The sequence below is a fragment of the Piliocolobus tephrosceles genome, chromosome X, assembly GCF_002776525.5.
Source record: "Piliocolobus tephrosceles isolate RC106 chromosome X, ASM277652v3, whole genome shotgun sequence".
NCBI classification, from domain to species: Eukaryota; Metazoa; Chordata; class Mammalia; order Primates; family Cercopithecidae; genus Piliocolobus; species Piliocolobus tephrosceles.
In genome coordinates, this window is record NC_045455.1 from 62715819 (window position 1) to 62728091 (window position 12273).

Consider the following 12273-nt stretch of genomic DNA (forward strand, 5'->3'; position numbering starts at 1 on the left):
ATATATATATATATATATATATATATATATATATATATATGTATGTGTGTGTGTGTATATATATATATATGTATATGTATATATGGGCAAAGTCAGGTTAAAAGTAAAAGGATGGAAAAAGAATGACTCAATAGTAATCATAAATTGGATGCTCAGAGTCCTCATCCATGCTCACTGATTTTTGGCAAAATTTGGTTTCTTATAGCTGTAAAACTAGAGTCTCAATTTTTATGTTGGCTTCTGGTCAGGGACTGCTCTACCTCTTAGAGGCTGCCCTGGGGTCCTTTCCACATGTCCTGTCCACAAGCAGTTAATTTAGAGGATGGTTGATGGCTTCTTTGAGGCCAAAAAGGGAAGGGAATCTCTCTCTCTTCCTCTCTCTCTTTCTCCTTCTTCCTTTACCTCTCTCCTCTTTTTCATGTCTATCTTTCTTTCTTCCTTTTAATCTTTCTGACTTATCTCTAACCTCTTAATGCTCTTTTAAAGTATTCTCATCTGATTAAGTCACACACATCCAAGAGAGTCTCCTTTAATTAGCTTAAAGTGAACTGATTAGGGACCTGAATTATATCTGAAAAATCCCTTCATCTTCATCATATAATATAACATAACAGTCATAAAATTATAGGACATGATAGTCACAGTCAAGTAGGGAGGATTTTCTAGGGTGTGAACACCAGAGGTCAAGAATTTTGGTAGCCATCTGAGAGTTCTGCCTACCACAGCCAATATGCTTATTTTCTGGTCCTGAATAGCTTTACTGTTCCCCCTTTTCTCCATACATGACTCCATTATATTAACTAAATCTTAGATTTCTTTTGGACAAGGCTGGAGAATGAAATTGCACTAGGAACTAACATTAGACTTAAAACAAGAAAGTGCCTAACATTTAGTAAGCTTGTTAGGGACAATGAATGCAAAGACGGTAAATGAAACACCAAATCGACTAAAAATTTTAAAGCTCCTAAAATGTATAATAATGTTAACTAGCTTAGACCAAATTTTATTTTAACTTGTTTTTGTTTTTGTTTTTGAGACAAGGTCTCTCACTCTTGCCCAGGCTACAGTACAGTGGCACACTCATGGCTCACTGCAGCCTCAACCTCCCAGACTCAAGTGATCCTTCTGCCTCAGCCTCCCATGTAGCTGGGAAAACAGCTGTGTGTCACCACACCCACCTAATTTTTTATTTCTATTTTTTGTATAAATGTGACCTCACTATATTGCCTAGGCTTTAATTTGGTCTTATATGTTATTGTAGAATGATGTGTGGACCAGCAAGTACAAAATTTTTCAAAACAATTCTTATACCAGACGTATTAAGGATGGGGAGAGACAAAGTTTGATCAATTTCAACCTTTCCCATTTTCCTACTTTTCATTTCTAGAGTAGCCCCCTTCTATTTCTGAACAGTCTCCCTTTAGGAATGCTGTCTCATATTACAAATTTAATGGCAATGGCACTGACTCTCAGTCCCTCCAGGTTCCCAAGCTCCTTTGTAATATGTGTATGGAGAATAGGATAGGAGAGACTAGAAGTGGAGTGCTCAGAGTTTTAGGGTCTTCTGGGCAGGATGGATATAATTGAAACTTTCAAAGGGCCACCTTGTCTCCCACTGTGTCCCAGCAAGGCTAGTCTTCTATTGGCCCAACTAACCAAATGTTACATTGGAAGGTAGAACTTATTATGTGCCCTTGAACTCAGTAAAAGTTTCCAGTTGAAATGGATTTTTATTTTCTATTTACCATTTAGACACTATCCAGACTGAAAAATCTATGTGATTGTGTCTACTATTTTAGGCTTGTTCTAGTGAATTTAACTAACTCATGATTTTAAAAACTGAATCTTCAATTTTTTTCCCTTTTCATAGCCTCTTATCCTTCATATATAGGTTTGCTCTTTATGGCTTTAATAGTTCTCTCACTTTTATTCTTACTCCTCTTGCTTTCTTTTTGATTCATTCTTCTTATTATACCTTTTCCTTTCACTTGTTGTTTTTTGTTACCAATATCCTGTGCAGTTAATGAAAGCATCTTCTTTCCTTTGGACCTTTATTAGACAAAATGTGTACCTTACTTCTCTGTGTCTTCTAAAGGCAAGCACATACTTGGAGAAGAAGGCGGGTTTTTTCCCTGCTGTTTTATGAGAAGTAACCACATTTCTATCAGTCCAGATCAAAGGTAGACCTCATACATACATTAAACAATTTCAACGCATATACTAAACAATTTCACCATCCAAATCTTACAAGTGAAATCAGTAATTATTCACTGAAGGCATACTTTGTGCCTTACAGTGGGTTTTTAAGCCTGGGAAAGTTGAGGGGAAAAAAAGCATGAGAAAGTTTAACTTCTTTCAAGAAATGTATTGTTTTATTTGAGATAAATAAAGGTAATTTTATACCAAAACAGTCTAGATTAATATGAGTGTTTAACTCATGTTACCATGCAGATTACAGGTCATGAAAACGCTTATAAGAGAAAAAATAATATGTCACAAAATGTAAATATCACAGCCAAATAAAGTAAATAAACATTTTAATGCCCTTAAAATAAAGGGGAAGGAAAGTCTTCAGACAAAAAATTTAGAAACATACCTTAGTTGAAACATGAGAATAAGCTAAAATTAAACGTTCAAGGAGCTTTTCAGACCTTTAGTTTTGTAAAGGCTATTTGATTTATCCCATATCTATCTTTACATCATTTCCCCTGATTCGATTTATTCTCAAAAAGAATCCAGCTACTAAACAATGAAAAAGACAAAAAAAAAAAAACTCAGGAATTCTTATCTGTTCCAAGGAGACAGGTGAACATTTTGTCAGACGCTGGGAAATCCTATTAATATCAAAAAGGACACCGGAGACAACATGTCATTCCACCTGTGAGTGCTGCAGGTAAAGGCTGGCCAAAATCTTCAATAAAAGTATGAAGAAAACACACACAAACACACACCCACATCACACACACACATCTTTATCACTATGTACACACCAAACATACGTATATACACAGACTCATGCATGGACACCCATTGCACAGCACATGCACGCATATACATCAAAACCACACACAACACACCATACATCACATATATGCATACTCCCAAATTCCCTAGAGACCAAAAGACTAAAACTAAAAAATGTGTTTTCTTCATTAATTACAGATGAAATGCTGTAGTTTTGGAAAGTCAAGTAGATAATTTTAACTAAAAGTGCATGAACTATCTTTCATAGAAAATGTATTTTATTTTCTACGTCGCATATTAAAGTGATCTAAAGTGCTTTATTCTTGTGATTTTTACAATGCATCTGTAACATAAGTATCTAAATCAATAGAAGAAATACAGTTGAAAATAAATGATATAAGCAGGTACCCAGTCAATCAGAAAAAGAAGACTTATTAAAGAGATAAATATCATATGGCATCCTTTCATGGCTGAGGAATTTTAAAAGGTGTTAGGTCACAGAGAATTTACAAGCTATATCCCTGACATCAAAAGTTACCTTTTTACTGTGTCTTAAAGGCCAGAAGAGTTAATGGAAGTCCTAGAGAGTTGTTTAGGCACTAAAAGAAGTCATTCAGGCTAAGAATTCCTAGGTGCCAGCTGAAAGGGCGACTCTTACTCGCTCGTTTCCTAAATTATAAATGTCATATCATTTAACTGAATATTGACCCAGGCAACTTAGATTAACTGACTGCAGTCTAGAACCTAATGTCAACAAATATAATCTAAGGTCCCAGAATTTCCCGAACTAATCTGAACACAAGAATCATCTTGGACATGAAAATAAACATGTCAAGGTTTTTAGAATCTCTGATTCACTAAGTCTGTGTTGATCCTAGAAATCTTTATTTATAACAAGTTCCCAAGGTAATCAGGAAGACCGGGCAAGTCCAATCACATTGCAAATAGCTGTTACCAGATGTTTAGCAACAGGATTATGTTATTAGTATCTTTCCTTAAAATTCCATCCCTGGCAATATCTTCCATGTTTATTCTTTCCCTACTCCACATTTCACTTATTTTTCTACCACTTCTTTCAATTTGGTTCTAACTGCTAGCGTCTCAGACTCACAAAGTTTTTATCTACCTACATTAAGGAAAATCAACCAAAATTTGTTAATATTGCCTTATAAACCCAACAAACTCCCACTAGGTTGCTGTAAAGACAAAAGGGCAAATTGATGGTAGACAGTTCTCTGAGTGCCCTGGACTGACCCAGTTCTCCCCAGTGCCCTTACTTTTCTGTATGTAGCTCTCAAAATAACCACTGCCCAGGCTTTGATCTCTCTCCTAAAGCAGGATGCCCTTTAAAGTTTTGCCCAATTAGTCGTGTAGCCCCGGAGGGTGGCCTGCCTTTTGGGGTCCTTCAGCTGTGGTGCAAGTGGTACACATGCAGTGAAGACTCCATCCACTCTGCACAGCTTTCTTGAGCCTTGGGAGACAAGCTCACGACGGCTCTGAGACTTCTTTTGTCCCTTGTTGTATTTTTGTTAAGTAGTGACCCACTTTCTACAACTTGATATGTGTGAGTGCATTCTGTATCTCTGGACTCAGGCAATTGGTGAAGCTGTAGCCCAAATTTCAGTAGGCAGAAGTGTTTGTACTTTTATTCCTGGTTATTGGCATAGCAAGGATCTTTGCTAACTTTTATGAAGGGGAAGTCCTCTCTTCGGACTGGTAATTAGAGAAATCTCTATAATTGACACAGTCAAGACTGCTGGGGGTGGAGAGGCATAAAAATATTTATCATTATTCTTGTCTGTCCAGCATCTGAGCCTCCATCTTAAATTTGTAAAATCCCTTTCCTTATTAGACAGAGCCTGGGGTTGGTTGGTTTGTTTGTTTGTTTTTTGAGACAGAGTCTCATTCTGTTGGTCAGGCTGGAGTGCAATGATGTGATCTTGGTTTACTGCAGACTTCGCATCATGGGTTCAAGCGATTCTCCTGCCTTAGCCACCCAAGTGTCTGGGATTACAGGTGTGTGCCACCTGGCAGTGGATTTTTAATAGAGATGGGTCTTCATCATGTTGACCAGACTGGTCTCAAACTCCTGCCATCAAGTGGTTTGCCCACTTCGGCCTCCTAAAGTGCTAGGATTACAGATGGGAGCCACCATGACCAGCCCCCTGGTTTTCAATATAGATACTGAAAGTACCAGATAGTTCTCTTTCTACCCTCTCTGTATCTACAGCTCAGGCACATGAATCAGGGCCCTCCAGTCAGAGCCATTCACAATAGTGGGAGTGATAGTGGCCTCAGAGCTTGTGGCTACAACTTGCTTTTAGAATCATTGGGGACAGTGGTCCTAGCAGAAGCATCCATGTGGTATATGCAGTGGTCCATTTCCCAGCCTCTGGATTAGACTTCAATAGGTGCCAATGGAAGAATTTGCTGCCCAAGCTTCAGAAGTAAAGATGAAGATTAGTACTTTCCTTTCCAACTCAATATCTCTCATTATCCTAGAACCTCTGATCTGAGACCTTTGTCTCTCATCCTCTCGTAGGTCTCAAAATTGGTTTTATAAATTGGCCCTTAATTCATTGTATGCAGCAAGCGATAAGGGTAAATAAGAGCAAGTGAAAAAATAAAATTTTTCCATTTTCAAATGGCAAATTGATAAAACAAGCAATTAAAAAGGATTAACTATTATTGTTATTACTGCTAATAATATTTTTTAATTTTTCCAAGTATTATTTATATATGTTCTTCATATTGGTTGTCTATAGGTCACTAATTGTTAAGGTAATTTTGTCTATGTGTTTTCATTTTAAAAAACTGGATTGCTAGAAGTTTCTTCATGTTTTAAATATGTAGTGTTACTTTACATTTTCATTTCAACATTATTTTAATTTAAATTAAAAGGACATCTAAATTGGCAAAGCCTAAAAATAAATTCAGAAGAAATATTCAGTAACAACAGTGATGTGATATATAAGATAATTTATATTATTTGCTCATACGCTTTCTCTCTCCCTCTTTTCCACCTTTCTCTAGCTCTCTCTATCTCTCTCTGTCACTGATCCCATTCTGTGACACACACACACACACACACACACGCGCACGCACGCGCACACAAACAGCCTGCCTTCAGGAGACACAAATTCTCTCTTCCTGTAAGTACTGCCCTCTTGGGCTGTCTATGGTTTTATAATACTGGTTGCGACTAAATAAGACTGACTAATTGATAAAAGAAGTAATGTATGCAATAAATCTAAGTTCATATTTTCCTTCTGCTTTACCCATAAAAAAATATATTTTGATCTCCATCAATCTGATTCCTTTGTCATCTCATTAATGATTCCAAATCTGGTTGAAAAAGAGAGATTTCATATATAAGATCTCACATATCCCCAGACTAATAGAGAACTCTGGGGCAGGCAGGAAGTAAGAACATTTTTTTTTTTTTTTTTATCAGCCTGGCATTATAGAGGAAGAGTGTGTCACTGGTCCTCCTTGTCCTCACGGCATCTCCTCCTAGGCACTGCTGAGATGTAGCTGTTCCTTCCCAGCATTAACATCAGTCACTGGGTCCTGACAACATTCAGTCACGGTCCATACAGGCAGTCTGTGTGCTGCTCACCCAGATCCCAGACAGTTACATCCCTTGTCCCATTCTATGATATGTCCCCGGCTCTTTTAAAAGGGGCTATAGGAACCTGTGGCTGCATCTGCCACTTCAGGTTAGGATGTTCTCTTGTTGATCTCAGGACATCTTTTAGAAGCAAATATTCGGTTACTCTGAATTTATGCTCTATGTAGACATTCTTCAAGAGGTTTTCAGTCTTCCTAGGCTATATTCTTGAAAATCAATTTCTTTTCTATCCATTAAACATATTGTTTGCTGGAGAAAAGTGCTTTTCAAACTTAAAGTTGTAGCTGGTGACGTCAACCTATTGAGTCACACAGTTTAACCAAAATTTAGAAAACAGCCCAGAAAACACCACATTTGTCATTATAAGACCAACAGGATGTTTTGTAAAACAACTGTTTGGGGTTTTTTTGTTTTGTTTTGTTTTGTTTTTGTATTAGGTTGAATTGTTAGGTGAATTCTAACTGTTGGTCCTGGCCAAAAGTTTGTTTGCTTGTTTGTTTGTTTGTTTGTTTGTTTGTTTGTTTTAAGGTGACATAAACTACCCTATACTTTAGAATTTAACTCCAGTAATGGGCGTACTGGTGAGCTCACACAGAAATACCCAAAACCATCATTATCCCCCTCTATTACTCTCCTTTGCTTATTCAATTTCCTCTCACCTAGGGGATTGCTGCTGCAGCAAGGTCTGAAATCATTTTGCATCTTTCCCCATTTAGTAGTTTATGATGCAAACAGTAGATTCTGAATTATCCAAAATCTTTGATATACATATATACGTATATATGTGGGTATGTGTGTGTGTGTGTGTGTGTGTGTACGTGTATCTGAAACAAACAAACAAAAATGCCATAAAAGAAGATTCTTTTCAAGAATTTTCTAAGAGCACAACAAATGGACTTTGGCTTTCTAACCTACTGTCTTGGATTCCATTTAAGCCACTCAGTTCACTTTCCCTCAACTGTAACCATGCAGTAGAAAAGAAACCTAAGGGCAAAAGAAAAAAATGCAGAAGAGAATTTTTTTTAATTTATTCTTTTCCTCTTCATATCTAATAACACTGATTTTGTTCAGACCCTCATAATCTCTCATTTGAATTTCTCTGAAGGCCTCTTATCATATTACAGTATTCATACTCAAACCCAGTAATTATATTCTTCCCCCTGTCACAAAGGCCAAGAGGATTGTATCAGTCCATTCTCATACTGCTGTGATCAAGACTGCTATGATCAAGGTAATTTATAAAGGAAAGAGGTTTTATTGACTCACAGTTCCACATGGCTGGGTAGACCTCAAGAAACTTACTAACATGGTGGAAGGCATCTCTTCACGGACTGACAGGAGAGAGAATGAGTGCCTAGTGAAGAGAGATGCCCTTTATAAAACCATTAAATCTTGTGAGAATTAATTCACTATCACAAGAACAGGATGGGGAAAACTGCCTCCATGATTCGATTATCTCCACCTGTGTTCTCCCACAACACATGGGGATTATGGGAGCTATAATTCAAGATGATATTTGGGTGGGGTCAGTCAAACCATGTCAGTGATAGATATGTATAGTATGAAAATCGGATCTTGTCACTTCTTTTAATTAAGTTATTTATGGTTAAAGAACACACTATCCCAAAATTTAGCGTGTTAAAGCAACTGCTCTTTTTAAATAAAATCTTCTAATATTATTTGTCCCAAATTCAGGCAAGGCTGAGATAAATGATTCTTGTTTACATCTAATGCTGGTGGCCTTCACCGTGGGCTTTTTAGGAGATGTTCTAATCTACAGAATGAAGCCATTGTCATTCACATGTCTCGTACCAGGGTGGAGAAAACAGAAAGACTGGGCTCAGCTGGGATCATCAGCCAGAGCATCTGGGAGAGGCCTTTTCTGCATAGTCAAACTTCTCTCAGAGAGGCTTGGGGCTCCCAGAAAATGTCTCAAGGGATTGGAAGTGGATACTAACAATCCGTTAATGCCTGGGCCCCCAAACTGGCACATACATTTTGCCATATTCCTCTCATTAAGATTGTCACTAAAGCCAGCCTAGATTCAAGAGGAGTGGAATTAATATACTCCACTCCTGAAATGGGAAGAGTGACAAAAGATTTTAGTTATCTTTAATCTACCACATCACCACTCTGCTCAAAGTAACTTTTCTGTTTATCTTTTTAAAGAAATTGAAAACATTTATGATCTGGCCAACTCGTCTCATGACCTCTTACATTTTTGTGTTTCAGAAAACTTGAAGTTTCCAAATTTTGTTTACTTAGTTTTGTTTAACAAACACTTAGACATGCACTGTTATAAACAGTTGGCAGGCATTGACTCATGCTATCCTCATGATAACTCTATGATGCAGTTCCTGTTTTACAAATGAGGAAACAGAGGCTTAGAGTTTACATAACTTTTCCTACGTTTTCACTTAGTAAATTGTGGAGTTACATTTGAACCTAAAAACCGTAGTCTCAAAGTCCTGCCTTATAACCATTACTATTGACTGCTAAAAAGTCTCTTTCCTCTAAGTATACATATGTTTTCCTCTCTCTTGGCTTATCCATGTGGCAAAAGCAATGTATTTTTTTCAACACCAGCTTAGTTAACACTTCCTGTCTGAGATCTTTGGTGCTTTGCATGTACATCTAGTTTAGCAATGATTGTGTTTTCTGCTTCTACATTTTGCCTGTTTGCACAGTAGCAGGCAGCAAATTTGTCCTCTAATTTCCATACTCCAAATTTCAGCATAGTGCCAGGCATGTGTTTTATACTCCATAATTACTTATGTAAAAAAAAGAATGACTAGCGATTTCTCAGTGAATGGTTCTTTCGTTCTGTACCTTGAAAGCTGACACTGAAGCCTGTACAAGTTTTCTGCCATTCTATTCATACTAGAACGTATTTTAAGAATACCTATGAGGAGATGGACAAATATTCTCCTTTGGTCTGAATCATAATATATATATTTTATAAATCTTTTGAATTTTCTCTCAATGCTTAGTGTTCATTTTTGAAGGGAAACGTTTATTTTAGGAGCTCTCATTTCATGTGAAGAGATCATAAATGTCATACATTTCTAGCTGAGGTTTCACCGTGAGACACTGACTCTATAAAAATTCAGTGGCATTGGAGAATACTAAGAATATTATTACAGTTAGGGTAGCTATCTGGAGAATGAGCTAAGTATAAAAGAAAATCCATATTTAATTAAAACTAAAATTGCAGGGCATATTATGTGTAAGAAAGAAATTATATACATGCATGGTATTCATTTAATGCTTAATGAGAACATCTGGTCATATTTCTAGCTTTTAAATTTAGACTGCAGAGTAGGGAAAGGCCTTCTTTCCCATAGGCTACAATAGAAAGTCAAAGCTTAAACGATATAATGAGTAGATTTATGCAATTCAATTGTTGTGTCTCTAAACTTTAACAAAAAATTATACTGCAGAGGATGAAAGGTATTCAAAGAAGACAGGCACCAATATTTATCTGATAATCAAGAAACTATAGATAAAGAAAAATAAATGCACAATACAGACAAACTCTCACCAGATTATTTCTTTTGGTCAGTAATCCTGCATGAAGAAATAGAGAATTTAAGAGAGTTTAGTGACAACAAAAAGAGAAGAGAGAGCTCATAGAATTATATTCCCAAAGAAGTGATTTTTTTTTTAGTGACTTGGACTTCGCTAACTGGGTATATATACAACAATATTGATACATCTTTCCCAGGACAAACTTAGTCGAAATGCTTGGGGATATCCAGATGTGATTTTTGAAATAACCTATCACGTAAGTGGTAAAATAAAATTAGTGGTGGCAAATATAATGGATTTTTAAATATTATAGGAGATAAACATTTTAAATTATTTGCTCAAAAAGTCCAATATAAAAAAGGAATAAAATTTGATATAAGGTAATGGTGGTAATCTTTACTTTGGTAAAGGGGATAATATTTCATATGGAGAACAAAGTATACACAAAATGCTTCTGTATTTACGTTTATGTAGAACAGTTTTTCAGTGGAATCTGTCCTGAAATACTCTTATATTTTATATGTTTAGTAGATCAATGAGTAAATTACACAAGCAATTTAAAATCATAATCTTAATAACCAATAACTAGAATAATCAAGGGAAGACATCAATTTTATTATTCATTCTTTAAGTAGCCATCTTTCTCTTTAAATTTTAAATACAAAGGTTTAAAAATAATTTTATAAGTATAAAACGTATCTAGTTAAAAAATGCTTACAGGATGTTAAGCGAATGAAAGATATAGTTAGCATTTATTTTGGTTAACATAAACACACTTAGACCAATTATTGTTCATATTTTTTCACCTATCAACTCAGTGTATTTATGAAATAATTTATATAAATTCAGAATTTTATTTTATTATTTTATTTTATTGAAGGATTTTACAAGTTACCTTTCAAATTATATATCAGGGTTCCTGTGCTTTGTCAATTGTTTAATTTTAAACAGAAGGAAATGTTTTCTTCGTTTTAGAAAGTCCATAAAAGTTTAACATTTGAAAGTATTATTTTAGTTATTTTAATCAAAATATATTTGGTTAGATGAATAGTAACGAAATTGATGTCTTCCTTTTACCACATTTAGATTAAAAATAATCAAAGTGGACTACCTATGCCCAATCATACCTACGCTCTTTTCTTTAAACGGTATGAAAAATTGATAAGTAAAGCAAGTAAGTGCCACGTTCACTGATCATGGATATTTTATTTAGATACATTTTATTTAGATAAAATAGACGCTATATCCACCACAGTAGTTGTTCAATAAATATTTATTGAAAGTTGAAGTGAATAAATGACATTAAGCAAGGAATTCTGATTAAATTCTATGAAACTATTTTAAGGAGCTTAAAATGAGGTCCAAAAATAACAGGTTTTTGCCCAGGGTGGCTGGCTATCCTGGTTAGCTTAAAGGTATGGTTAACCTTTGTGAGTTTTTGGTAAGAGTGTTTTTTCAGGTCACTTATTACTACATAAAGTTTAGCATTGGGGAAATTATTTCGTGAAAATTATCATTATTATTATTATTTGCTGAAAGTGTTCATTTCATTAATCAAGTTTCATTGCAAAGTCTATTCTATGACTTCTGCTTGCATCCATTTCTATACTAGTGTCTCGAAGATGAAGTTCTTGCATCCAGGGTCTTGGGCAGTCTTTTGGACAGTGGATTCATTGCCTATTTGAGAAAGTCCCTTTTAAAATATGATTTATTTTTTATATACCTGTAAAAGCTTCATTAAGTTATATCCTGGCCTGAAAAATTCTCTATTTCTTAAGAGTACTTCATATATTTCCAGGTATGTACACTTAATGTTGCTCTTCTATCTTCACTTTTGATTAACCATTTCTCTTATTTTATTGGGGATGAATGACTTATTTGAAAGAGAAAGAAAGAAAGAAAGAAAGAAAGAAAGAAAGAAAGAAAGAAAGAAAGAAAGAAAGAAAGAAAGAAAGAGAAAGAAAGAAAGGAAGGAAGGAAGGAAGGAAGGAAGGAAGGAAGGAAGGAAGGAAGGAAGGAAGGAAGGAGATAAAGAGAGAGAAGGAAGGAAGGAAGGAAGGAAGGAAGGAAGGAAGGAAAGAAGGAAGGAAGGAAGGAAGGAAGGAAAGAAAGGAAAGGAAAGGAAAGAAGGAAGGAAGGAAGGAAGGAAG